The sequence below is a fragment of the Hemicordylus capensis genome, chromosome 1, assembly GCF_027244095.1.
Source record: "Hemicordylus capensis ecotype Gifberg chromosome 1, rHemCap1.1.pri, whole genome shotgun sequence".
NCBI lineage: Eukaryota > Metazoa > Chordata > Lepidosauria > Squamata > Cordylidae > Hemicordylus > Hemicordylus capensis.
Genome location: NC_069657.1, coordinates 394,573,018 through 394,600,841, shown reverse-complemented (window position 1 = coordinate 394,600,841; position 27,824 = coordinate 394,573,018). Strand labels below are relative to the sequence as shown.

Sequence of the window (27,824 nt, the reverse complement as noted above, 5' to 3'; positions counted from 1 at the left end):
CTGGGATATGGAGATGGGAAGTAACAATGAGAGCCTCTCCTACTGCTCAGAAAGGATTCTTGCTGTTTCTTACCTTCTCAAAAATGCTAGTGGAAACAAGACCTCTGGGGAGGAGATCTGTGTGGTGCTGGGTATCCTGCTCACCAGAGGACTAGGAGCACTCACCACTGGCAAGCTGGTAAGTGGCTTTGTAGATACCAGCTGACATCTCAAAAGTAGTAACTTTGAAGGGTTCTAAACTACTTAGGATTGGCTTGCACATACATATTTATCACAATGACTCAAATAATATCAAACAATGAACTACATGTGAGCATCTCAAATTCACATCACATCACAAACTAAATACTACAGAAGTTTCCCCTATCTCCTCACATCATCTCTATGCTATTCAGTGGAATTATTATTATTATTATGCCATTCAGTGGAATCCATGCATTTGGCTTCAAGTCGTCAACTGTTGATTAATCAGGTGAGAGATAAAATTATGTTCATGGATGTGTGAACAAATGGTTAGTTTATATTCTGAAATGCAGTTACAACTATTTCTCAGAAACTGGAAAAAACAAACACATGTTATCAATGTCTAATGAAAGTATTTTGCATTTCACACCTCAAGTGTCTGCTGGGTCTCCTCCACTAATCAGCAATCAAATGCAATACAAGAGTTCCAAGTCTGAAAGAGAACATATGGGAAGATGAGGAAGTGACAAAATGAGAAAGCAGAAGAACATCTAAAGATGTAAGAGAAGCAAGAGTGGGAGAAATACACTGACTATACATTGAACAGTAGGAGAAATGCATAGAATAAAGAGCTGATAGGTGAGATGTATGTCTTATAGTGCCCATATTTTTCAATCTAGGACAGGAAGAATGTAATAAAAAGTCAAGTCTGAACGCACTTTCACCATTTTGCAAGTTACATCTGCTCCTATTAAGCAATGGTGCGGTCTTTAGTTTCTCTGCAGTTGATTTCTTGTAATTTAACCACTTCACAAACAATAGATTTATTTTCATAATTTTCCTGTGAGACAGAGAAGTATTAATGCTACAAGTGGTCGAGATCCAACACATACTAGTGAACTCTACAAATTTCCATAGGGGTTGTAGCTCAGTGGTAGAAGTTCAGTGGTAGATAATACATTTTGCATACAAAAGGTGCAAGGTTCAATCCCTGGCATCTCCAGGTAGGGTTGGAAAACTCCCCTATCTGAAAACTTGGAGAGTTGCTGCTAACCACTGTAGACAATATGAACCTAAATCAGGCTTGCTCAACTTAGGCCCCCCAGCTCTGTGTGTGTGTGTGTGTGTGTGTGTTTACGACAACTCCCATAATCCCCAGTCAGAGTAGCCAATAGCCAGGGATTATGGGAGCTGTAGGACAACATCTGCAGGAGGGCTGAAGTTGAGCAGGCCTGACCTAGATGAACCAATGGCCTGACTTGATATTAGGCAGCATCACATGTTTACAGAAAATCTGTGGAAGAGTCAAGAACAAGAGCTCGATCTGGTATCCTAGAAAAGATGTAAAATTGACTCCTCTGGCCATCTTTATGGGAGACCAAATGAACATATATAAAAAATTATTTGCCCATTGAATTTTGTTATTTCAGCAACTTGGTCTAAGTAATCACATAGACCAAGCCCTTCATGATTTTACTGAGAGAAAGGCAGGGGGGAAGTTATGAAACATAAATCAAATGATTAATAGAGGCACAAATATCCAGCATGTAACAGAAAAACCTGCCCACTACTTTAAATCCACATCAGGCAGTCCCAGAGCCTGACAGCCACCAGCACATAACATTCCCACTCAAACAAAGGGGCAAGCAATATTAAAGATGACAGTAGCTGTGGGCTTAGCTGTGGAACTCAGCCATCCCAGCTAATGTACATGTCTCTAATATGATGTATTAAACACATCAGACTAAAAGAAAGCAATGGTGCTTGAAGTTAAATACCATATGTAATGAAATTACACCAATTTGCATTCATTATGTGACAACCGCAAGGCACTCAAGATTACCACAAATACCAGCACCAACAAAATGTTGTTTGTTGTTACTCCCTACAAACCACAGTTTATAGCCAATATGCTGCCATTAAAAAAACAGGTGAGAGAGACCCTTTTATTTATTTACTGTGGGCCTGTCATTCCATTAGGCTGTCCCCCCCCCAAAAAAAATTTTCAGCTTGTCTTCTGGCCTCTTCACTCTTTTCACCTCATTCTCTGTCTTCTCTACCAGCTCCACCTCTCTTCATGCCATTTAATCGCTCTGATATCACATTATAGCACAGGCAGTCTACAACCAGGCAGCTAAGGGAACTTAGGAGACTTTAGCATGGGAAGTTCCACAAGCATATTTTGCTAAGCTTAAACCTTGTCATAGTGCCCGAATGCCATGAGCATGACAGCTTGTTGGTTCACATCAGTTGGATGGTTTCAAATCCTTTTGATGAAAAGGGACAAATGACGCTGCTGCTTATATGGGTAATCATTCGAACTTTCTCTCTCGGAGCCTAGTAGACTGCATTCATCATGTTGGACTATAATATAGCAGAACTGTAATGAGAATATGATTGTGTTTTTAAAAAATAGGCCATGGGACTATAAATGATATCCAGAATAAGTAATTAACTGGATTAGATAAAATATTAACAATTAGCAAAACATGAACAGCTTTTAATTAAGGCTATGTATACTTGGACAACAATTCCTCTCATAAATCAAAATCCATGAAAGATGTTCCTTTACTTTGTGCCTGCTTATATGCTATGAAAAATTAGTTAAAACTTCTAAACTTTGGTTAGGAGCATTGCTACTTGCTACTGGCAGCTCAAGTAGCTACTGGCAGCTCAAGGTTGACTCAGCCTTCCATCCTTCCGAGGTCGGTAAAATGAGTACCCAGAATGTTGGGGGGCAATATGCTAAATCATTGTAAACCGCTTAGAGAGCTCCGGCTATAGAGCGGTATATAAATGTAAGTGCTATTGCTATTGCTAAGTAATAATACAATCAATGTAAATGATGGAGTCCAAATAAAAGGTTATTGAAGAAAAGCTACACACAACTTTGTATCTTAAATACACACACAGACAGAGCTTTTTCTAATTCAGGACTATATCATGTATTAGTAGTGTGAGAAGCTACTATTCATCTGTACCCACATGATCAAACACAGCACTGATCAGCATAGTGACAATTTATTCATGGTTCTTCATCTAGTTTCTAACTTATATTTAAGGGATTCGATACTAGTATACTCTTCTAAGGCATCTTATTAAGCCTGTCTCCAGGATAATACAATTTCACAAGTCAGATGTGCAGTGTTTAGAAATACAGTGAGCTTTAGAGCAGTCTCTTTCACCCTCCAGCCAAAGATCTGCCCCCAACCATTCCTCATATCATGGCCATTCCTAGCCAGCACTCTGTTCATTCATTCATAACCAACACTAAAACATAACATGAAGTCATTCCCTCCCCTTTCATTTCACATACTCTGTAACCTTCTCTAGTTCCAGGTTTTATTCCTACCAGATGGTTTATGTCAGCATAAACTGGCATTTATTCTAGACACATGAACTGGGGATAACAATAATCTTACACTTATATTCACAATTACAAACATAGATTTCATATCACTGTATCACCCTTTTAACATATATTTGAAGTATGATGGAATCCAGCTTCTCACTATTCTTTAACCACTCTGTCATCATATTCTGATTAATGAGTATTAAGACGCAGCTAATTCACACGTGAATCTGCTCGCACCCACAAATTCGCCTTTCACTCTCACCTGTTCCAGCTCCAGCAGTTTAGTACTATGCGCCCATCTCCACAGTTTCCATCCTTTGTCCCTCGGGATTAAGCCACTGGCAGGGAAGTTCTCCTCTACCGAGAGAGTTCTCCCCTTTCCCTTCTCCAGGAGGAAATTTCGGGGTGATCGTTCTCTAAACCCACAAACAGCCCACGCACGTACACACTATGGAGATGGATCCTCGAGTCGCTCTCTCTCTCAAGAGCAAGCCCACCGCCCGGCTCCTCCTAAACCCTCTTCCCAACCGCTGCTGCTCTCCTCCAGAGCCAGGCCCCCGTTGCTCACTGAATTGCACTTCAGCCAAAGTTTCAACCCCAGCAGCAAAGCTCCCCGCTCAGCTTCACCCGCAGGTCGGGAGGGGGAGGATCCCCTCACGGCTTCTCGCTCGCTGCCTCTATACGACTCAGCCGGGACTTCTCCGGCGAGTTCAGCCCCGCCCGCCAGCACCTGCTGCTGAGGCTGCCCACAGATGGCCCCGCACCATCCCTCGGCCAAGAGGCGAGTTCTGACCCGCTCCCAGCCGCAGGGGCTTCAGACACCAGCAACAGGCGGCCAGGAATCCCGCTTCGGTTCCGACCCAATCCCGACTCCTCACTCGACCAGCCCGGGCCCCCTCAAGCTTTGCCCCACTCCGGGTCCCAGTCCGGCTCTCCTGAGGGGCCCCCTAACTTTGCCCCTGGTTCTGGCCCATTTGGAAAGCGTCTCCTCCCCGCCCCAAACTTTACCCCCCACCCCTTTCGGCCGGAATCCGCGCGCTCGGCTCAGGCCGCCATTTTGCCGCAGGGCATGCCGGGTAATCCGGCGGAATCCCCACGTATCGGCGCGGTTGCATCATCACACACACACACAAAGGGGCGGGAGAGGGAAACGGGGAGACCACCCTCAGCGTTGGAAGAAGAGAGAGCAGAGCGTCGGGCGCGTTACCATGACAGCGGAAAAGTGGAGGGTGGCGAAGGGTAGACGAGGTTGGAAAATAAAGCAGGGAGGGGAAAATCAGGTTTGCTGTGAGAGGGATAAGGCAGGGTCGGGGTGACTTCAGAGATAAACTAAAGGCATGTCAGCACATTAAAAAAAAGGTTATAACATCATCAATCTGAACATTCTTTCTTTCTCTTATTTAACACATTTTTATACTGCCCAAAACACAAGTTCTCTGCGTGGTTTACAAGACAATAAAAGCAACCAATAAAAAGATTAACATATTTCAACAATTAAAATTTAAAACATTAAAACTATTAAAACACAATTAAAACAATGTCTAATTAAAAGCCTGGCTGAACAAATGTGTCTTGACTGCCTTTTAAAAAGTTGTAAGTAAGAGAGGGAGAGGCTCTTCTTTCACTGGGGAGCGCATTCCAAAGCCTCAGGGCAGCAATGGAGAAGGCCGGTCCTGGAGTGGCCACCAGACGAGCGGGCGGGGACTGCAGACAAACCTCTCCAAATGATCTCAATAGGCAGGCCATGTGGTTCATAGCAAAGAAGGCGTTCTCTTAAATACCCAGAGCTTAATTATTTATTTGTATGGTTGTGCAACACAATCCTGACAATGTTTACTAAGAAGTAACTCCTCCAATGAGGCTTTCGCCTTTTCAAGAATCCCTAAGACTGCAGCATTAGGTTCCAACCTTCTGCAGAAGACTGCAACCTAAGTATGCTTATTTGGCAGAGGGCTTATCTGTTTTGACTAAATAGTTGGATCATGCTGATGATCCAGAGGCATTGCTTGCTAGGTACTTAAAAGATACAGAGGCTGAACCCACAAGGCTTGCCTTGGACCATAGACACCACCACCTCTTTTATAATTAACCCTTTTCATGCTCTCTTAAGCAAGCCAAAACTCTCTTCTATTTTTGAAGCCATTAATCACCAGCACATCCTTGTTAAAGCTCCTGTGTTCTGGCCCAGGGGCGTAGCAAGGTTGGAGTGGGCCCAGAGACAAGATTTTAAAATGGGCCCCCCATCCCACTGAAGCTCAGCTCAAAAGTTTTGTAAACTGTGGACGATGCAAGTCATTTAATGGTACTAGAGAAAGACATGCTGTTCTGGTAGCTCCAGGTCTTAACACTCACATCAATTTCGGAGGATGAATACAACTGAAGGAAGCCCAGGCGGGTGCGCGGCTGGGGGAGTCAGTCATGTGACTTGCCTCCGGGGCCCCCCAAGGCAGTGGGCCCCCAGACAACTGTCTCCCCTTGCCCTTGCCCTATCATAGTTACGCCCCTGTTCTGGCCCACAATACTTGCTTCATTTTCAAATTTGCATACGTTTTGTAATCACTTCTTACAGTGGCCTTGCCACCGCATCAAATTTGGGAGGTGAGGGTAATGTGCATTAGAATCTCACCCAGTGGCGGAGCCAGATAGCTAGTGGCTTGTGTGCGGCCACCGAGGCAGCCCTGCTCACCTGACGTCAGACGCGGGTGCTAGCCACGCCCTCGCCTCAGATGTCAGATGCGGGGGGAGTGGTCTGGCTCCCGAACAGAACTGCATGGTTCCGTTCAGGAGTTAGGGCCAGGCTGGTGCTGCATTCACAGCGCGGCCAGGAACATTTCTGGCCACCCTGCGAACGCAGCAGTTGTGGGAAGGGAAGAGGCAGGGAAGAACCGCTCCTGGCTGTGCCATGAATGCAGCACCAGCCATTTAACTCCCAAACAGGGCCATGCAGCCCCGCTCAGGAGCTGCCTACACCAGATGCAGGGGGCATGTCTGGGGCTGTGCTCACAGCCTGATTGGCAGCGGCCCGGGTTCTTTGAACCCATTCTCCCAATGGTGGCTTCACCCCGATCTCACCCCTCAACTTTTATTTTGGGTTCTTTTGTGGCACATTTTTTTAAAACAAAGGGTTGAGAGGGAACCATACTTTTGGGGTGGCTTCCCACTCTGGTATGTTTCCCACACTATGGGATACACCTATATCGAGCAGCAGTGGTAGAGGAAGATGTTGAAAGGCATCATCTCATACTACGCAGGAGATGGCAATGGTAAACCCCTGCTGTATTTTACCAAAGACAACCACAGGGCTCTGTGGTCGCCAGGAGTTGACACCGACTTGAGGGCACACTTTATTTTTACCCATTCCTACTCCTGGGCCATCGCCATCACCAACTCCACAAAGCCCAGGATGTGAGGGCTGCCCACCGCCCCTTCCACCATGCTCAACAGTTGGGTTGCTGCAGGGTGCAATGGCCACCAGTCGCCTTCTCCACAATTCCCAACATTTGGGCTGCTGCTGGGCACAAGGTCTGCCTGCTTGCCCCCCTACCCCATGTCTGGCAGCTGTGTTGCTGCTGGGCATGAGAACCACCTGCTGCCGCCTCCACCAAGACTGGGAGCTGGGCTGCTGCTGCTGCTGTTGCACACAAGGTCACTCTCCTCAACTGAGCCCAGCAGCGGGGTTGCTGCTGAGCACCAGGGGGGTCACCGTACCACCACCCCCACTATTCCCAATAGCTGGGTTGCCTCTGAGGGCCACCGCTGCTCTTGTATCATGCTTGACAGCTAGGTTGCCTCTGTGCATAAGGTTGCCTGCTGGCCCTCCAAGCCCAGCAGCTAGGTTGCCACTGGACAGAAGGAGGACCACCAACTGCCCCCTCCGATGTACTCTGCAGCTGGGTTGCCACTGTGTGCAAGGGCTGTGCTCCACCCTCTCTTCTATGGACAGCTGGTTGGGTTGCCACTGGACCTGAGGGCCACCTCCCTCTCCACTGAGCCCCAGCACTTGGGTTGCTACAGAAAACAAAGACAGAGGAAATGGGGGAAAGGTGCTAGGCTCTGTTCCTCCCCCTTTCCATTACAATTGCACAGAGGATGCAGGCTCAGTGACAGAGGAGGTGGTAATGGCGAATGCCTGAAAAGTTCCAGCTCAGAGCATGCCGCTCCCTGGCACTGTCTCTTACTCTATCCAAACAAGGCCAGTGGTGGGGTCAGGCAGCCAATAGGCCTGGAGCATCCAACCAAACAATTAGGGCAGATGCCCCTTGGGCTCAATGCTAACCACACTGTTTTCCAGTTAGCTTATATTCACAACAACCCTGTGAGGCATGTTACTACAAGGACAGAAAGCACATAAGAACATAAGAACAGCCCTGCTGCATCAGGCCCATCTAGTCCAGCATCCTGTTTCACACAGTGGCCCACCAGATGCCGCTGGAAGCCACAGGTAGGAGTTGAGGGCATCCCCTTTCTCCTGCTATTACTCCCCTGCAACTGGTACTCAGAGTCAGAGGCATCCTGCCTTTGAGGCTGGAGGTGGCCTATAGCCCTCTGACTAATAGCCGTTGATAGACCTCTCCTCCATGAAGTTATCCAAACCCTTCTTAAAGCCATCCAGGTTGTTGGCTGTCATCACATCTTGTGGCACCACATCTTGCATAAATATCGCTCTCGCTCTCTCTCTGGCATACCTGTTGCTAATCCCATGCATGGCAGCTTTCGCAAGAGTTAGTGAGCAGCTGCCAGAGAGTGACGGGGACAGGTGGAAGGGAAGAAAATGGTGGGTGTAGCCCAGCCGGCAAATAAACCCAGCGGCAAATAGTGGAGACTGGCCAGCGGGCAGGCAAAGAAAATGGCGGCGAATGGTGAGTGGGGGAGGCAGGTAGTGGGTGGGTGGAAGAAGGCGGCAGCAGGAGGAGCGGGAAGAAAACAGTGGTGACGGTGGCAGGTAGGTGAGGGAGAAGGCGGCGGCAGCAGCGAACTAGAGGTGCAGATGATCTGTGCTCGGACCTGCGAGTTACCTCTAAATTCAGTGGTCTGATTTCATTCTCAGACCACTCCACTGAGAAATTCTTCTGCTGAGAAATTCCAGTGGGGCAGTCATGGTAGAGGTAAAGTGTGCCGTCGAGTCAGTGTCTACTCCTGGTGACCACAGAGCCCTGTGGTTGTCTTTGGCAGAATACAGGAGGGGTTTACCATTGCCATCTCCCGCGCAGTATGAGATGATGCCTTTCAGCATCTTCCTATATCGCTGCTGCCTGATATAGGTGTTTCCCATAGACTGAGAAACATAGTCCCATAGTCTGGGAAACATACCAGTGGGGAATTTGAACCAGCAACCTCTGGCTTGCTAATCAAGTCATTTCCCCACTGTGCCATTAGGTAGTGGGCTATACCAAAACAACAAAGCGTTTTGTGGCATCTTAACAGACTGTGGCACAAGCTTTTGTGACCTAGGGCCTACTTTTCCAGATGCATAATGGCTCTGAGACAAGCTTATGGACGCTCCCAGCTCTCCTTTCAAGGCCCTGAAGTATGATCTAGGCTTGCACTCTGCTACCATTCCTCATATCACTCAACTGTTCCTCATTGTGAGTAAGTAAAATATTGTCTATTGCTAGCCTTGAGGATAAGAGTATGAGGTATAAGAAGGCAGGACCCAGGAAGCCAATGGAGAAGGGCCAGTTGTGAAAAAGGAAACGAGCTGCAGTGGGTGGGGGTGGGGGAGAAGAGTATCTTTTACAATGAGGAAAATTTGAAAGGCAGGCTATTACCTTCACCTCCTGCATTGTGCTCATTGCTGGCAACTACTACTATAAACCCCTGATAGCTCTCTTTAAAGAGGGGAAAGGAAGCATTGGTTCCTTTCCTCCTCCAGATAGCATCAAGGTGTCTTGGTGATCTGGACAGCAATGCTATGAAAACTCCACAATATTTTGGAGATTGTATAAGCTCTCTGTCAAATGTCAGAAATGCTTTTCTGGAACTTCATAATGTTTTGCAAATACTCTGTCTGCTTCTGAAGATTTATTCCACTCAGCGGATCAAACAAACATTGAACAGTACCTAGATATATGAATATGATATATATTTCTATATTGTTCTTCAACCAAATTTGCCAAAGTGTCTTAAGAATGGAACTAGATCTCTTCCCCTTGTAAGGCTGGTGTATGTCTAGGGACACTCTTTGGACTCTAGAAAATTGCAAGCTTCATCTTATGCAGACTCAGACATGCCCAAGTCTATTAATTTCAAAGGGTTCAGGGATGTATCCACCACTCTGTAAGATCATGCTTTACATATCTGGGAATAAAGCATATCTGGTTACTATGAGAACAGATATAATTATACAAAGAAAGGATTCTTCTAATCTGACTGTGGCTGGCTAGACAGTGAAGAAAAGGAATGGATGGAGCATAAAATAAGTCACAATGGAAATATGCAAGGGGCCATCCTCCAATATGCTCTATATGTTATCACTTGCCAACAATACCATACTGCAGTTGACACAGGACCAACAGGTCAATCTCTAATTGAAAGGATAAATGGATACAAATCTGACCTACAAAATGGCAACATTCAGAAACAAGTGGGGCAATATTTCAATCTCCCAGTGGAATGTTCTGGGGGATTGAAAAGCCATTTTCCAACAAAACAACTTTGGCTGCATTCAGACGTAATGGCTAACTGCAGTTAAAGGTGGCCGAGGTTTTGATTTGGAACTCCAAATCACGCCACAGATGTTCACCCAAAAAATGTTGTAGGAGAAGGGAGGATTGCTGGAAAGGGGAGCCCCTTCCTGCTGCTCAACCTCTGAGGCTGATCCCAGCCAGTTACCTGGCCAGACTGTGGGCAAAACGTCACCGCAGCAGCAGGTCAGCCGCGATTGGCCAGGATCTCGAAGGGGGCATGCCTACTGCAATCATGCATTTTCTGAGCACTTTGCCTGCCTGCTGCAGGGAAAGAGGATTTTGAGCCCTTTAAATGCCCTGCAATCCAAGCGCTTTTTCTGTCAGTTATGGCACTGCCCCCCCAAGTCACCCCGCACCCTGAAAGCACCACACAAGCACCAATTTTCAAGCGGTTTGGGGACCTGGGGGGTGGAATTCCGCTTTCATTACAGGAGGGGAGGGGGAAATCCACATTTGCTAGTATGGGATATGCAGATGGAGGAGGGCAACGGATACTGGGGGATCTGTCCCACCATAACCAGGGATGATGTCATGAGGGGTGACTCTGGCAAAGCAGTCCATGCAGAACCATCCAAAATCTGCTTTCTGGCAGCTTGCTGCCGAGTGGGCTAGCCCTCTCATGAGAGGGCCAGTCTACTGGGAATATGGCTGACCTGTGCTGTGCCCACTGAAGGGTAATTCCCTTGGACTTTGAGCTCACGAGTTGAGCTAGCCCATTTAACCACCTATGAACCACCTTTGAACCCAAGGGGGCCCCCGCTTTAGTGGGGGCCCCCCAACCCTTCATGGTTAAAAATAGAACTGGTTCTCCATTAGCTCCCTCTCCCTGAATCCCTCTGAAGCCTTGCACACACCCCAGAGATGCTGACACCCAATGTGCCATTGCCTGGCCGCGTGGAGTTGGCTAATGGGATGCACAAATGCAAAAATCCCAGGTCCACTCCATCTGTGTGCCATATGCTGATAAGCAGGCATGGGGAATCACGGGAGAGGGCCCTTTCCTCTTCTCCCCCAACCTTTGGGCAGTGGAGTCAACTTCAAGGGCTGCAGGCAAAGATGCACCTGTGCAGAGGTGCGGATGATCAGGCAGGGGGATTGTTTCTGGGGTAGCTTGTTTCTGGGGTAGCTTGTTTCTGGGGTGGATTTCCAGGATCAGGAAAGGAGTCTCTGGGATACCCCTGCCCACTGCTTCCCAACACACAGCACAGTTTAGCTCTACTTAGAGCACCCTTGGCCTGAGACTCTTGTGAGCGGGCGTAGTCTGCATGAGCTTTGGTATTCATCCTCATTGCAGAGGAAGAATTGTCCCAAAAACTGGATCGATCCTGATCCTGCTGGCCCTGCTCATGAGTAAGCCTGGATTGTAAACACACCACCCCTCAGGGGAAGTGGCTGGGCCCCACTCTCCCTCTTTCTTTGTAAAAAATATAACAACCCCCCCCCAAAAAAATCTCCCCACCCTCTTCCCCTGTGCAGACTTCCACACTCCCAAATGACATCCAGAAGCTCCATCTGTCATTGCCTGGATGCGTGTGCAGAGGGCGGGGTGGGGGGACACTGGGATGGGCCGTCATCATGCTGTATGCAGATCTTCCCGCAGCTCGCCTGCACACAGCAACCTGGCTCTGTTTAGAGCCCCCATGGCCTGACACTCTCATGAGGGAGGTGTTAGTGGGAGAAGGGGAGGTTTTGCCATCTGTATTCATATCAGAGTTGTCTGGGCAATTCTTTGCCCTCCTTTCTGATGGTCCTGTGTGTGTCTGTGTGTGTCTGTGTCTGTCCCTGTGGCCTTTCCCTCTCATACCTGGCCAGTGAGCCCCGGGTTAGGTGGCTTAGGCTGTATCCTTGAAAACGTATCTCAGCTTACCCAAGACTTATCCTGGTGACCAGCCTTGATCACGAGTAAGCCAGGGGGCATAAACCCCCAAAAGGGGAAGAGGCTGAGCTCCACTTCCCCAGCCTTTCTGTGAAAAGAATAGAATTTGGCTGCCCGGGAAGCCCTTCTGGGGAGCTGCCTTTCAAACCCTGCCAATAGCACCCGCACCCAAACCATCTGCATGGACGGTGCGGACACCAGACTGCAGCACGGACCTTTAAACCCATTCTAAATTCCCAGGTCCAGCCCAGCGTGTCATCGTATGCAGATCTCCCAGAGCAGGGATCAGCAGGAGAGGAGATCCCCGGTTTCCAGCTTCCCTGGGATGGTGGTGTTGCCCCTGGGGGCACAGGCAGGAAAGCACATCTCCACAGGGGCTGGCTGGCAGGTACCATGTTTTTACAGAAGCTTAACCATGGTCCCCAAGACGTGGAAAGCTGTCTTCGGGGTACTCCTCCCGACAGCTGCCATCCACCAAGCAATCTTGCTCTATTTAGAGCCCTAATGGCCTGACACTCTCGTGAGAGGGCGGTCAATGGGAGAAGGGCACGCTGTGGCATCACATAATATTGGTGAATGTGGTTGGCTGTTCTTTCCCCTTCCCTTGGATGGTTCCTCTCATGAGTTGGTGGAGGGGTCCCCATGGCCTAACACTCTCTTGAGCTGGCGCTTTTCGCCCTGGGTTCAGATGGTGGAGCATTGCTGATCCAGCTGCCCAGCCCTGCTCATGAGTAAGTCGAGGTACCGGACACTTTCATCCAAGGGGGAGGGGCTACGCCCCCCTCCCCCAAACTTTCTTTTGAAAAGATAGAACTTGGCTGTTCCAGAAGCCCTGCCTGTGGCAGCCCCTCAAACCCATACATGCGCAACCCCCCCCCATGTATTCCCCACCTGGAGAGGAGAGCCCCAGTTTCCAGCTGTCCCAGGACATTGGGCTCGCCCTTCTGGGCTGGAGGCAGGGGCATGCATCCCCACATGGGCGTGCGGGCTGGCAGGGCACAGGGTTTGACATCAGTTTTGTGGCAGTCACCGAGACCAGGACAGCACTCACCATGGTCCCCATCTCCGCGGCATTCCTGCACAGAGCATCCTCCCTTGCTCTCCATAGTCTGCCACCCTCATGAGAGAGCGGTCTGTGGGATAATGGACTAGGTCTTCAGTGTGATGGTGGCCATGATGGCCATTTGCCATGCACCTGGGAATGCCATCTCGTGCATTAACACTTGGTCCTCACAGACAGTTCTTCTCATGAGCAAGATTTAGAGCAAATATCTCACCCGGGGAAGGGGCTAGCTGCCACTTCCCTAACCTATATGTGAAAAGAATAAAACTTTGCTGCTCCAGGTTCCCTGCTTGGGACTGCCTTTTAAACCTGACTATGGGCACACACACCCACACACACACACCCCGCAAAAATGTTCTCCTCCCTGCACTGTGATAGGGTACCCTACTTATGTTGCCACCTGGAGTGTTTGTGCTTGTGAACAAACATGACTTGCTTGGGTTAGCAATGGTGCCAGGTTATTCTTCTTGGAATAATCTTCTTGGGTTAGCAATGGTGCCAGGTTATTTGCAGGTTACTGTGCAGATTATTCTGCTGTGGCCAAAGCTTCACACAGGCCCACTAAACAATTAGGGAGGCGCATGTAGGGTTGGTGTAGGCCTTATAATGAAGAAAATTACTCTCCCTCCCTCTCTCCCTCTCTCTCTCTCTCTCTCCTCCCACCGCCCCTGTCTTATATACAGTCACTATACTATACCCAGCCATCATTTATGTGAAATTTGGTACTGGAGAATGACCCTCTGAAAATGGGCGTAACTACCATTAGGCAAGGGGAGGCGGCTGCCTCGAGGGGCTCCCCAGAGGCAAGTCACATGACTCCCCAACACCTGCAGAGCTTCGGTGCCGTGGAAAAGCCAACCCCAAGTTCGGAGCAAAGTCGGCATGCATGCAGCAAAGTCCTTGTCTGCAGAAGCAACTCTGAGCCGGGAGCGCTCTTCCCTATGGGAGGGTGGAGGGACGGGGTTAAAGCGAGGGAGTGGAGTTTTCTAGAGAAGCTGGCATAATGGGGATGTGAGTGTGAGTGCACTATATATTGTGAAGTGTGTGTGTGTGTGTGTGTGTGTGTGTGTATCAGCGAGGGACCCATTATAAATTTTGTCTCTGGGCCCACTCCAGCTTTGTTACGCCCCTGACTTGCATGATTTTTATTGCATCTTTTTAGCTACTGTGTTGAGTTATTTTTAATTGTGTTTATGTGATTGTTATAAGCTACCTTGATATTGCTGAAAAGACAGAAGATACATATTTTACAATAAAAAAGTAAATATCACACCGGCTCTGTGAATCACCATCAAAAATGCACATTTTTTAAAAAAAAAATTAATTGAATAAAATACAGATAATATTTTGTATATGTAAATGTTTAGGGTTTTTTCAAAAAGAAACCTGCATTGGATCCCTCAGAGTTAGCTAATTACAGACCCGTCTCTAATCTTCCTTGGTTGGGCAAGGTTATTGAGCGAGTGGTTGCTTCTCAACTCCAGGCAGTTTTGGATGACACCGATTATTTAGATTCTTTCCAGACTGGCTTTCGGGTAGGCCATGGGGTTGAGACTGTCTTGGTCGGCCTGATGGATGATCCCCAATTGGCGATCGACAGAGGGAGTGTGACTCTGCTGATCCTTTCAGATCTTTCTGCAGCTTTCGATACCATTGACCATGGTATCCTGCTGGGTCGCTTTAAGGAGATGGGATTGGGTGGCACTGTTTTACAGTGGTTCCATTCTTACCTCTCTGGCAGATTCCAGATGGTGTAGCTTGGAGACTGTTGCTCTGAAAAATGAGAGCTAAAGTGTGGTGTCCCACAGGGCTCCATACTGTCTCTAATGCTTTTTAATATCTAATGCTTTTTAACATCGACATGAAACCGCTGGGAGAGAACATCAGGAAGTTTGGTCTGGGATGCTATCAATAATAATAATAATAATAATAATAGTGCCAGTGCGGCACTATTAGTGCCAGTGCCAGTGTGGCACTATTAGTAGTGCCAGTGAGGCACCTGTAGTGCCAGTGAGGCACTACTATAGTGCCAGTGAGGCACTACTATAGTGCCAGTGAGGCACTACTATAGTGCCAGTGAGGCACTACCTTAGCGTGGTTGTGGGGCTTGTGTGCTGTGAGGAAGGTGAGAGCTATGCCAGAGGTCCAACGATACTGGACAGGTCTCACCAGAGGAGCCAGACAAAGAGTGCCTCTCTGGTGGCAAGTGGGCAACTGGACTCAGGATCTTCAGTTGAGCAACCAGGGCTGAAGACAGCAAAGTTACTGGAAGAAACGTCGCTTAACTGAAAAAAATATACGAAAAATGCCAACAAGGAAATAATGATCTGCTATTACAAGTCTAGTCCAACTAGAAGAGGTTATTTAAAAATAATGTACCAAATTTGGAAAGAGAAGCATCCAGATACAGAAATAACAGAACAAAGGCTAGCAGACCAGAGAAAATACATAATAAGAAATAAAGTATTCACAGCAGTTGAGCTGGAAGAACTGCAAAGAGCAACACAGGCTCAAGATATGGAAGAAGAATTACCACCAATTGAAGAAGTTGCTCAGGCGCAGGTGGAGGAGGTGTTGGAAATCGAGGATGCCACTGTTGCTGAACTGTTTCAAAATCAAAACCAGGCAACCACCCCTTTGCCTTCACCTCAAAAACCCAAATGCCGTTTAACAGAAAAGCAACAAGAACTAAAGCGAAAAATAACTGAGCTCATGAACCAAACAACCACCAGGGTTCGACTTCTAGCTCTAAAAACAGTTGCCAAACAACAACTTGCTCAGGCATTAAAAGATGTCAACGCTGCACTTGCAGAGATAACAACCAAGAATTTGCAAGAAACAAACCAACTAATGTACAGTGCAGCAACAATAACAACACAAGAGCTCGGATATAAGATCAGTGGACCTGTAAAAAAAGAAAGCAGTACATCACCTAAATGGAAGATTAGATTAGAAAATAAAATCTCCAGGCTTAGGTCAGATGCTAGTAAATTGAAAGATATGAAAGACAAGAAGCTGAAGAATGAAAACACCAAACAGTATCTGATCCAAAAATACCACCTAGATTCAAGGAAAATTAGAGAAGTCCTGGAAATAATAAAGCAGCAAATAACAGCAGTGTCAAAGAAGATTAGCAGATATGAATCCAGAATTACACAACACAGGCAGAATCTCCAATTCCAGTCGAATCAGAGACGTTTCTACCAAAGCACAGAAGGAGAAACTGCAAGAAACCTAGAAACACCAAATAAAGAAGAAACAGTGCAATTCTGGGGGAAATTATGGGACAATCCAATAGATTATAATTAAAAAGCAGGCTGGATGAAAGAGGTCAAAAATGTAACCAACAAATGAAAGATCTAATAATAACACCAGAATTAATAAGTGAAAGAGCAAAGAAAATTAAAAATTGGACTGCTCCAGGAGATGATGAACTGCATGGCTTTTGGCTTAAACACCTAACAAGCCTTCATAAACAACTATCAAAACAGTTCAATCACATTTTGCAAGGAGGTGATGTTGAACAATGGCTAACAACTGGGAAAACTCATCTCATCATGAAAGACCCAGCAAAAGGTGCAGTTCCAAGTAATTATAGACCGATAACCTGCCTGTGAACCATGTTCAAATTATTAACTGGAATAATAGCAGATGAAGTCATACAACATTTATTAACTAACAAACAGCTTCCAGTTGAACAGAAAGGAAATTGCCCGAACACCAGAGGCACAAAAGACCAGCTGCTGATTGACAAAATGATTTTAGAAAATTGCAAGAGAAGTGTTGCATGGATTGACTACAAGAAAGCCTTCGGTTCATTGCCTCACACATGGATACTAAAATGTTTAGAAACAACTGGTGTCAGCAAAAACATTCAGATATTTATTTTAAAAAGCAATGAGCATGTGGAGTACACAGTTAACAATCAATGGCGAGACACTTGGACAGGTTAGCATTAGAAGAGGCATTTTCCAAGGGGACTCACTATCCCCTCTGTTGTTTGTAATCGCCATGACCCCACTTTCACAAATACTCAACAAAACAGGCCTTGGTTACCAAACATCTAAAACATCAAGTAAAATCAACCACCTGCTGTACATGGACGATCTGAAGTTGTATGGAAAGTCCCAGTCCCAGAAATCGAATCACTGCTAAACACTGTCCGTATATTCAGTAGCGATATAGCAATGGAGTTGGGACTAGACAAGTGTGCTGCATTAATAATGAACAGAGGGAAAATAACAAAAACAGAAGGAATAGAACTGCCCAATGGAAGCAAGATCAAGGACCTGGAAGAGAAATAACATTACAAATACTTGGGCATTCTCCAGGCTGATAACATCACACACACTGAAGTTAAAAGAAAAATAGGAAGTGAAACAGCAGGAGAGTTAGAAAAATTTTAAAGTCCAAACTCAATGGAGGGAACACCATACAAGCCATAAACACCTGGGCTATACCTGTTATCAGATACACTGCAGGAATAATAGACTGGACCCAGGCAGAGCTAGAGACGCTAGATCGTAAGAACAGGAAAATCATGACCATCAATCATGCTCTGCACCCCCTCAGTGATGTAGATAGGCTATACCTCCCTTGCGGCTCAGGTGGAAGAGGAATGCTGCAAGTCCATCAAACAGTAGAGGAGAAAAGAGGCCTTGAAGAATATATCAAGGACAGTGAAGAAGATGCACTTCAAATGGTCAAGAACAAGAAACTATTCAACACCCATGAAATAAAGCAGGCCTACAAGAAAGAACAAGTCAAGAACCGAGCAGAAAAATGGAAAAATAAGCCCCTGCATGGTCAATATTTGCACAATATAAGTGGAAAATCAGACATCACCAAGACCTGGCAATGGCTTAAGAATGGCAACTTGAAGAAAGAAACAGAGGGTTTAATACTGGCTGCGCAATAACAGGCACTAAGAACAAATGCAATAAGAGCAAAAGTCGAAAAATCAACCACAAACAGCAAGTGCCGCCTTTGTAAAGAAGCAGATGAAACCGTGGACCACCTAATCAGCTGTTGTCAAAAGATCGCACAGTCTGACTACAAACAAAGGCATGACAAAGTAGCAGGGATGATACACTGGAACATCTGCAAAAAATACAAGCTACCTGTAGCCAAAAATTGGTGGGACCATAAAATTGAAAAAGTTGAAGAAAATGAAGATGTAAAAATATTATGGGACTTCCGACTACAAACAGACAAACATCTGCCACACAATACACCAGATATAACTGTAGTCGAGAAGAAAGAAAAACAAGTTAAAATAATCGACATAGCAATATCAGGGGATAGCAGAATAGAAGAAAAAGAAATAGAAAAAATCACCAAATACAAAGATCCACAAATTGAAATTGAAAGGCTGTGGCAGAAGAAGACCCAAATAATCCCAGTGGTCATTGGCGCCCTGGGTGCAGTTCCAAAAGACCTTGAAGAGCACCTCATCACCATAGAAATCACCATCAGCCAATTACAAAAAGCAGCTTTACTGGGAACAGCCTATATTCTGCGATGATATCTATAACAACAGCAACAACATTGACAATAAAATTCTCGCATCCCAGGTCCTTGGGAAGGACTTGATGTCTGGATAAAACAAACCAGTCAATAACACCTGTCTGACTGTGTAAAATAATAATAATAGTAGTAATAATATACCGATAACACCTAGATCTATTTCTCCATACCAACTTCATCAGGAAATGGCATTACCCCCCTAAATGCCTGCCTGGAGGCGATATTGGGCTGGATGAGGTATAACAGGCTGAAGTTGAATCCAAACAAGATGGAGGTACTGTATGTAGGGGACTGGGATCCGAGAAATTGTTTAGATCTGTCTGTTCTGAATGGGGTTACACTCCCCCTAAAAGATCAGGTTCATAGTCTGGGAGTGCTCCTGGATCCCAAACTCTCCCTAGTTTCTCAGGTCGAGGCCGTGGCCAGGAGTGCTTTTTATCAGCTTCAGCTGAGATGCCAGATATGTCCATTTCTAGAGACAAGTGACCTTAAGACAGTGGTACATATGCTGGTGACCTCTAGACTTGACTACTGTAATGCACTCTATGTGGGGCTGCCTTTGTATGTAGTTCAGAAACTACAATTGGTTCAGAATGCAGCAGTCAGATTGTTATCTGGGTTTGCCCAAAGGGACCATACAACACTGATTCCAAAAGAACTGCACAGGCTGCTGATTTGTTTCCAAACGAAATACAAAGTGCTGGTTATTACCTATAAAGCCATTAACAGCTTAGGTCCAGGGTACTTAAGAGAGCGCCTTCTCTGCTGTGAACACTGTTGCCTGTTAAGATCATCTGGAGAGGTCTAGTTATGGTTGCCGCCAACTTGTTTGGTGGCAACTTGGGACCGGGTCTTCTCTGTGGCTGCCCCAGCCTTTGGAATGCACTCCCTGCTGAAATAAGAGCATCTCCTCTGTTTGTTTTTAGGAGGACCCTGAAGACGTACCTATTTTCCCAGGCCTTCAATTGAGACCAAATTTTAAAATTTTAATGTGTATTTATCTATTATGATGATAGTCATCTTTTTATGAATTTTAAATGTTTTATATTTTATATTATGTTTTAATTCTGTACACCACCTAGAGATTTCTAGATTAGGTGGCATATACATTCAATAAACAAACAAATAAACAAAGCAGCAAGTTGCCAAAACAACTTGTTTTAGGGCTGCAAACAACACCCCTCTATGTGATTTGGAGTTGCAGGCTTGCAACCTCCATCTTGGATACCTGAGCTCACAGGTTTGTGAACTCTGCACATGCCCATATTTGGCACACCATGCAATACTGGTTGTTTAGCACAAGCAAACATGGGGCAACACTGCCCAAGGTCAGAATAACAAATGACTGTAGGGTGTCTCCAATGACCTCTCTTGTAAAAAGGAGGAAGCTAGCAAGCAGACCCAGGTCAAAGAAACCTTCACAAGAGAAATAGCTTACTCCCTTCCTTGGCAATGGGATTAGCCTCGCTAATCGCTCCTACAACAACCCAGATAAGTATGGTACACCCTCAGTCTCCTATCACAACACTAATGAGCTGGCAAGGACCCAGAGGTAGGATTGTTAACAGGAAACAGAAACCTATCTCTCTCCCAGGAAGAGTTGTCCTGGTCTCAGATAAAGCTTTTGAGTTTACCCATTCAGTACTCCATGCACACCTCTCAACCAGCCATTTCATCTTTTGTTTCTTAAAGATCACGCCCACTTGATTGGTTAATGCAAACATGAACTTCTTTGTTACATGTGAGTTTCAGCCCCTGCAGTCAGGGAGCATGACATTTACATTGCCCCAAGGCACAAATTTGCCTATTTGTACTCCTGACCCAAGCACATGGTTGGGAGGGAACACACAACAGAAAACTCAGAGAAGGACCCTGCAGCACAGAACACCCCTGGACCTATCCTGTGTCCCTAGCTTGCAAGAGGCAACTCTGCACCACTTGCCCTTTCTTTTCCCCACCTTTCTGCTTTGCCCCTGTGAGGAAATCTACCTGCACACTCCAACCTGCATGTGCACCCAATTCACTAACGGATCAGAACCAGTAATACTAACTGTCTATCCCTTTAAACCTCCTCACTCCCTTCTCTTGCCTCTTTAAATCTACATCTGGGTCCTTTCTCAAGAAAAGCCTTAAGCTGATTTATTGACAATTTGGATCTTAAGCTTAAAAAAAAAAAAGACTCTAGTTAATACTGTTAGTTAAGATTCTATTGACTCTTCACCTTGCCTAATCAATCTTTTTATTTTCCTGTACCCCAGTTATCCCCAAATAAATCTTATTGTACCATATTTCTGTCTTCTCATCATTTCCAGACCAAAACTTTGTACAAATTGATACTGTAATGAACTGTTCCATATAGTCAGATTGATTCCTCACACTAGTTCAAAAGTACCACTGGAGTGTTTGTAGCCAGCCCTCCAGAACAGTTTCATTAACAGAAGTTGTTAAATTATATCTAAAATTAAGTTCCTGGAAGAAGCATGCAAACTCTTAGGACGGTACCTAACATCAAATGTCTTTGTAATCATTTCTGAAGACTCCCATCCCAGTTGCAAACACTGGTACAATTACACAGATAGAAAACATGTACAATGGAAAGGAGCTCTTAGCAGGATCCCACTTCGGTGTGACCTTGGGAACATACTGAGCAAAGGTAGATACTGCATCCACTGCTGGAGCGTCTGTGCTGCACTGGGTCAGGCATCAGCCAGGGATATTTCAAGAAAGGCCCTCAATACTTGGCCCTCCATAAATTCTCCAAATCCTCTCTCTGCACTGGAATCAGATAACAGGCAGAAAGACAATGGCTCCAAGAATCCAGGCTGTCCATCTGCTCTACAGTTCCAGATTCTTGCCTCCCTAGCGCCAGCTGATGAAATTTTCATAGCTGCAATGAGGTTTCCCATTTCCAATAGGCCCTGATGCCTTGAAACCTTCACAGTTGTGCCCTGTTCAGGTTTCTGTGGGTGTCTGTTTTAGGTGGCAATGATAAGAGTCACTTGCTCTTTTAACAGCCCTCTTAAAGCAGAGGATTTCAAAGCAAATAAAAACTGTAAAACCTTGTAAGAGGCTCAGCGTCTGTTCTACAGAATTTCTAAGGCTTTCTCCAGGTAGGGATAGTTAATCCTGCTTTAACTCAAATCCTATATGTTAAAGGGCAAATAGAAATTTTTATTTTCTGTTCTATATGTACCTTTCATGATCCTTCTCTGTTGGTGACATGCTGTAATGTATCAGATGCTCTATGATCATAGACTATCAAGTAATTGAGTCATTCCTTAAGGATGATTTGGGGATTTGGCTATTCATGGCTCACATTTGGTGTAGGGGGTTAGATTAGATTACTTCTGAGTTCCTTCAAATCAAACAATGTCATGATGGAGGGGTGGAAAATAGCTGACAACTAGTTCCCACTCTGATAACTCATTCTCCAGATTTAGAAAATCCTCATTCTCCAGATTTAGATGCCAATTGTTAACGTTCAGCAGTTCACATCCCCCTTGTGCTCTTTAAACTGGAAACAGAAAGCTCTCTCTATAATGAGAAGCTCAGATATTATGAGGAAAACATCATTATTCTACATTTTATTAACTAATATAAACGCCATTAATACCACAGTGCTGCTCCCTGCTGGAACCAGTTGCTCACTAAAACTTCTGGAGTTCAGTTAACAAGCATCAGGTAGCTTAACACTAGGCTACTAATACTCCTTTATTTTAAGGGGGCTCCAGCTGATGCTAAAGTCTTTGCCAAAGAGCCCAGGATATATATTTTAGATTCTATTAAATACTCGCTGAATTTGTGGCCTTTGGTGAAAAGCAGAAAGTAATCTCTTCAAAATACTTTCCAAGAGGCAGCACTTTATATAGACAGGCATAATGGTATAGAAGAGACCACTGGAGGGTCAGGTGTCACTCTGCAGAAAGATGAACCCCTCTCTTTAGTAAAACACAACCTTGATTGCTGATTTTGTAGATGCCAGGAATGTAGATTGTATTGCCTCTTCATTAGAGACAGGCATCACCATTCCTGCTTAGGCTCATATTCATTCTATATAATCATGGGGACTTTTACAGGTAATTTTGAATGCTACCAGCCAGAGCTGGCCCTTATGTGCAGCTGGGCAAGGCAACTTGTTCCAGGTTTCTGGTTTGGAGTATTATATTAAAAGGCAGCACATTGTCAATTGTTTCATTTATTATTATATTTTCCCATCATAGACGGGGTGGGTGGGCTATTTGGATGTTCTGCCTTCGGCATCAAAATATCTTAGTTCTGCTCTAGAAATATGTAGATTGGGGGCTAATTCAAATACGCAAGCGTGAGATAGTACCATCTTCAAGTGGGGATTGTACCATGCTTCGTTTCCACAGGTAGATAGCATATTTGTAAGTATTCCAGCACATTAAAATCACAACTGATGTGGAAAGCTTAACATGCCAAAAAGAAGGCTTCTAGACTGGGTCTTCCCTCAGACTATCCTGAAACATCACCGTGGAGATTCAGGGAGAGCTGTGTTTTCTTGCTCCATTTGATTGACCAACACATATGACTCTGGGCCAGTCATGCATCTCTCAGGCTAACCTACTTTGCAGGGTTGTTGTGAGGATACAAATAACTATGTACACCACTCTGCGCTCCTTGGAGGAAGAGCGGGATATAAGTGTAAAAATTAAAATTAAATTAAAATATCCACAAGTGGCGTTTTGGGGTCCAAACTCTAAAAACGGGTGGGAGTAGGGAATAAAGAGTTAATATATACAACAGCAATCCATACCCAGTGAGCAAAATTGGATTAAAGAATGTGAAGCTCTTTGCTAAACAATATTCTGGGCTGCCACCATCCTGCATTCACCTGGGGGAGATTATCTGGGTGCAGACTGAAACGGGTGTTTTTCCCCTGTCCTGCTATTTCCTCATTTCACCTGAAACCTTCCATGGTATATAAACCATTTTGCTGGTTGAGCTACTAAGGCCTTTCATTTCCTCACAACTTGGAACATGATCTCTCCTCTTCTTAATTCACTGCTGTGAGGAATGTTCTGAGGTTACGGGGGATTTTTTTTTTAAAGGCCACGACAGGGGTACAAGACAGCCATTTACATATTATTAGTGCTTATTTGGACTGCAATACCCTATGTTTCAGACTTGGCAGTGGTGCACTAACAACATGTGTGAAACAAAAGTGAATTCACTGAAAAGGCAGGTCTCCTTTTAAAGGCACAAAGTGTGATATCTGTCATGCAGATTGTTTAGTCCGTGCAGGTCCAGTCATGACTATGACCAGCAGTGTAGACTATGGAGGACAGAAACCGTGAAAAATAGATTCAAGGACATTGAGGCTTGTGGGTATTAGTATTTGTGCAGACACAAATGCCCTATTCAGGGATTACATGGTATGTACACATATGGGTCTGCATACGCAAGTTTTTTGTGTGAATTACTGCACATGCATTCATTTTAAAAGTGGAGCTGACCCCTTCAAATGCAAGATACAGATACAAAGTATATTACTGTATGCACATTTTATACGGGGGTGTAGCTATAATTGAGCAGATGGGTTCAAAGAACCAGAACCACCCCCAGCTCCACCCCTCCCTATTTTCTTCATTATCCCTCAGTCCAAGGGGCTGCAGGGGAGAGGGGTGAACATGGGCCTCCTTTCCCCTAGCTATGCCCCGGATTGTATAGCATATAAATAATTGTACATACACAACTGTATGTGCACACATGAGACTGTATGTGCATTCTGCTAAAGGCAGATGTGATTCCCCTCCTCCAAGAAGGGAACAATGCAGTTCAAGGGGCGGGGGGGGGCAGTGAATGGATGCATCAGACGAGAGATAAAAGACAGAGGGATGAGGATTACAGCATGAAAATGTAGTTGCATAGAGTACTTGCCATAGGCCTGCAAGTAATGTTGTTGAGCTATGCTTTTGGGTGTGTCAGGGAAATGTCTCACTAGTGTATGGCATGGAAAGAGAAGCCTCTTCCAGACCATACATGACAGAGGGGGATTTTCACCATGTGTGTTCACCATACGTGTTGAACATATTTCTGCAGCATTAATGAGAAATATTGTGAAATCCACCCCACTGCTTTCCATATGGAGCCGCAGTTGTTTATAGGGACAGGTCCAGGCAGGCAAAGGAGGAATTATCTTACCCTAGGACATGGATGGTGCTTAGCTGAGTTCATTATTGCCTGCTCACAAGATCACTCCATGGCCAAGGAGCCAAGTAGTCTGAAATCAGCTCTCTACCACTCTACGCAGGCCATAAACCACTTGCTGGAAAAGATTCTATTCAGATAGAATCATTCTGAGTTCTTCTACTAAAATGGAATTGCAGTCTGGAACCCTGACTTACAGATTTATGATGACATTGTCATGCATATTGTTACTCAGAGTCTGGGGTGCCTCTGTCTTTTTAGTACCTGGCCTGCTATACATACAAACCATAGTCTCTGTTGGATATGCAGTTGGGTTTTTAAAATTATTATGACAAAAATAACAATAAAAACAAATCAAGGAAAGCTCCAATCCAATAATAAACTGAAATTAGCTGGGCTCAATTAAGTACAGGAAAGAACAAATTAATTTAAAAGCAGGGTAGCTGCTTAGAGCATACTCTACAATCAAAGGGTTTGTTACTGGAATGCAAAGGTGTCTAGCTTTAATTTATTTTCAGTGCTATAGTTGGTGTTTCAGGAGATCATGACATAGACTCAGTTTCTTGGGAATCTAAATGCAGTGCCACATTTAAAATGGATAGAATATGCATATTTATTTATTTTTGTATGTATTTAATAAACTGGTTTTTCTAATTAAATACATTTCCACTTCACAAGTATTTGAAGCAGCTTCCAAAAACTAACATAAAAACAAACATAGTAAAGAACAGTTAAAAACCATTTTTTTAAAGCCAAAAGCAGCAGTAAAAAAACCAAAACAGCAAATTAAAAAGAAAAATGATCCAGGTAAAATCCACATCCTTTGATTTAACTGATATTCAGGAGCATTTAGTAGAATCCTATCAAACATCTATGATGCAGGCTATCAACATTTTTAGGAGAAGGTCACATTACCATTATGCATTGGTGGGAATATGAATTACAAGACAATGTACCTATTTCTTAACATTTCAAAATGTGTAAGTAGAATATACTGATCTGGGTCACTATGTTAGATAATCCACAGCTTCAGAAAGACTTCACTGCTTAAGAATCTTAAAAAAAAAAAAGTTATAAAAATTACAGAAGGGATTTTGCTTGTTCGTCTTTACATTAGATTCCTTGCAGCATATTTAATCAAGTTAAAGGTGAGAGGGCACACTTTCAAGGCACCCAAGGCGATGTTATGGAAGGCCACCTAAAACTCTTAAGTGACAACTGCAGCTGCTCATAACAAGGCAGAAACTGTGAGTCCCATAATGAGCCATAAACTGTCAATGGAATGAAAAATAATCAGAAGTGCTTCACTGCCCACGGAATTTCCAAGGTGACCTGCTTCAGTCTCATCTTCACTACCAATTCAATCTCACCTTCAGGAACTAAACTGACATTCTGCATAATTTCCCCCTTCTCTGTTTTCCAAGGGCAGCACAGCAGCTTGCAGTCACCCTGTTCATCTCATACAGATTGGGTCTAGACCAGATAAACCTTTATTCGTTTTGCCTATTTAAAAAAAAAACAAAAAAACTTTAAGCCAGTTTTGATGTGCTGGACAGGGGCCAGGCAAATGCAGCTTCCCCAGTTTGCCCTGTACCCCCCTCTTCTCACTCCTTTCCTTCCGCTGCCCCCTAAGGGGGTCATCCCATTCCATTTGAGGAATGCTATACCAGAAGGCAGTCCGAGAACAAATTTTATTCTCGTTAGAGCTCCTTAAGAACATACAAATAACCCTGATGGATCAGGTCCAAGGCCTTTCTAGTCCAGCACCCTGGACTAGACCACCAGATGCCTCTGGGAAGCCCACAGGCAAAAGCTGAGGGCATGCCCTATCTGCTGATGTTACTCCCCTGCAACTGGTATTTAGAAGCATCTTGCCTGAGGCTGGAGGTGGCTCCTTCTACAGTCTTTTCATGGAAGGGTTACCACACAGCTTGAATCATCCAACTGATTTTTTAATATCCTTGACTTCAAAGAAAACAGTAATTGACATATACAAATGACTACAAGTGTGCACGCACGCGCGCACACGCATGCGCATGTGCACACACACGCACACTGGGAGAGATGAGAAGTCCTACAGTGTTTGCCCTACGGCTTGCAGGTTGATTTCTCTGCACGATCCAAGTGATTCCCAGTTCCCAGATCAGGTAAATCAGGACCTGTCTGTGGATCACAGGAGCCTTCTGAATGGGTCAGGACATTAATCCTACATGTGTGGTGGATAAGGCAGACGGCTGACTTGCAGTCAAAGTCATGGTACATTTGGACAATAGGAAGTGCATTATGCTTTAGAATCCTATGGAAATGTGTGTGCTGATGAATGCATAGAAGATACATGAGTGTCAGGATCCCGGCTGCTAGCCTCATCCCCAACTTCAGCATAGAATCACAGAATCTAAGAGCTGAAGGAGTCTTCCAAGCCGTCTAATCCAACCTTCCCAAAGATTCAGGCAAAAGTCTTTCCCAGTCCAACCTGGAGATGCCAGGGATTGAACCTGGGACCTTCTGCCTGCAAAGCAGACGTTCTACCACTGAGCTACGGCCCCATCCCCTAAGGGGAATATCTTATGGCAGACAGTGCTCACCTGTAGTCACTCATCCAAATTAAAACCAAGATGGACCCTGCTTAGCAAAGAGGACAATTCAAGCTTGTCACCACAAGAGCAGCACTTTACTCCTCCACAGAAGAGGGGGATGCTGGCAATCATCCCTCTTCCTTGCCCGCTGCGCCACTTTCAAACCTTGCAAGCAGGGGCATAGGGAGCTTGCTGGTGGTTGGGGGACAAAGCCCTGTTGGTGGCACCCTTTCAGTGTTGATTGTGTGTGTGCATCCAGGCCATGCGCTGGGCATGGCCAGTACCGGGAACGGGGCCACTCAGCTCCACTATTGAGTTTCCCCAGTCAGCGGTTCACTGAATTGCTGGTAAGAAGCAGAGAAAGGAGCTCCCAGTCAGCGATTCAATG

The 27,824-nt window shown here is 45.2% G+C and overlaps 2 protein-coding genes across 10 annotated transcripts in view; one reads left to right on the top strand and one right to left on the bottom strand.

The window, feature by feature from the left end:
* DLK2 (delta like non-canonical Notch ligand 2) overlaps nucleotides 1–27,824 on the top strand; it is a 74,235-nt gene that overhangs the window by 6,766 nt on the left and 39,645 nt on the right. The window lies entirely within an intron of this gene.
* TJAP1 (tight junction associated protein 1) overlaps nucleotides 1–27,824 on the bottom strand; it is a 96,591-nt gene that overhangs the window by 57,567 nt on the left and 11,200 nt on the right. For 4 of the 9 annotated variants that reach the window (XM_053304133.1, XM_053304123.1, XM_053304114.1 and 1 more), the window contains exon 1: nucleotides 3,801–4,541. The exons of 3 other annotated variants lie outside the window; for them this stretch is intronic. The gene's annotated coding sequence lies outside the window, so the exon portion shown is untranslated. Of the gene's footprint in view, nucleotides 1–613; nucleotides 677–3,800; nucleotides 4,542–27,824 lie in introns of those variants that run through there. 2 more of the 9 variants (XM_053304175.1, XM_053304143.1) reach the window with 1 other exon arrangement.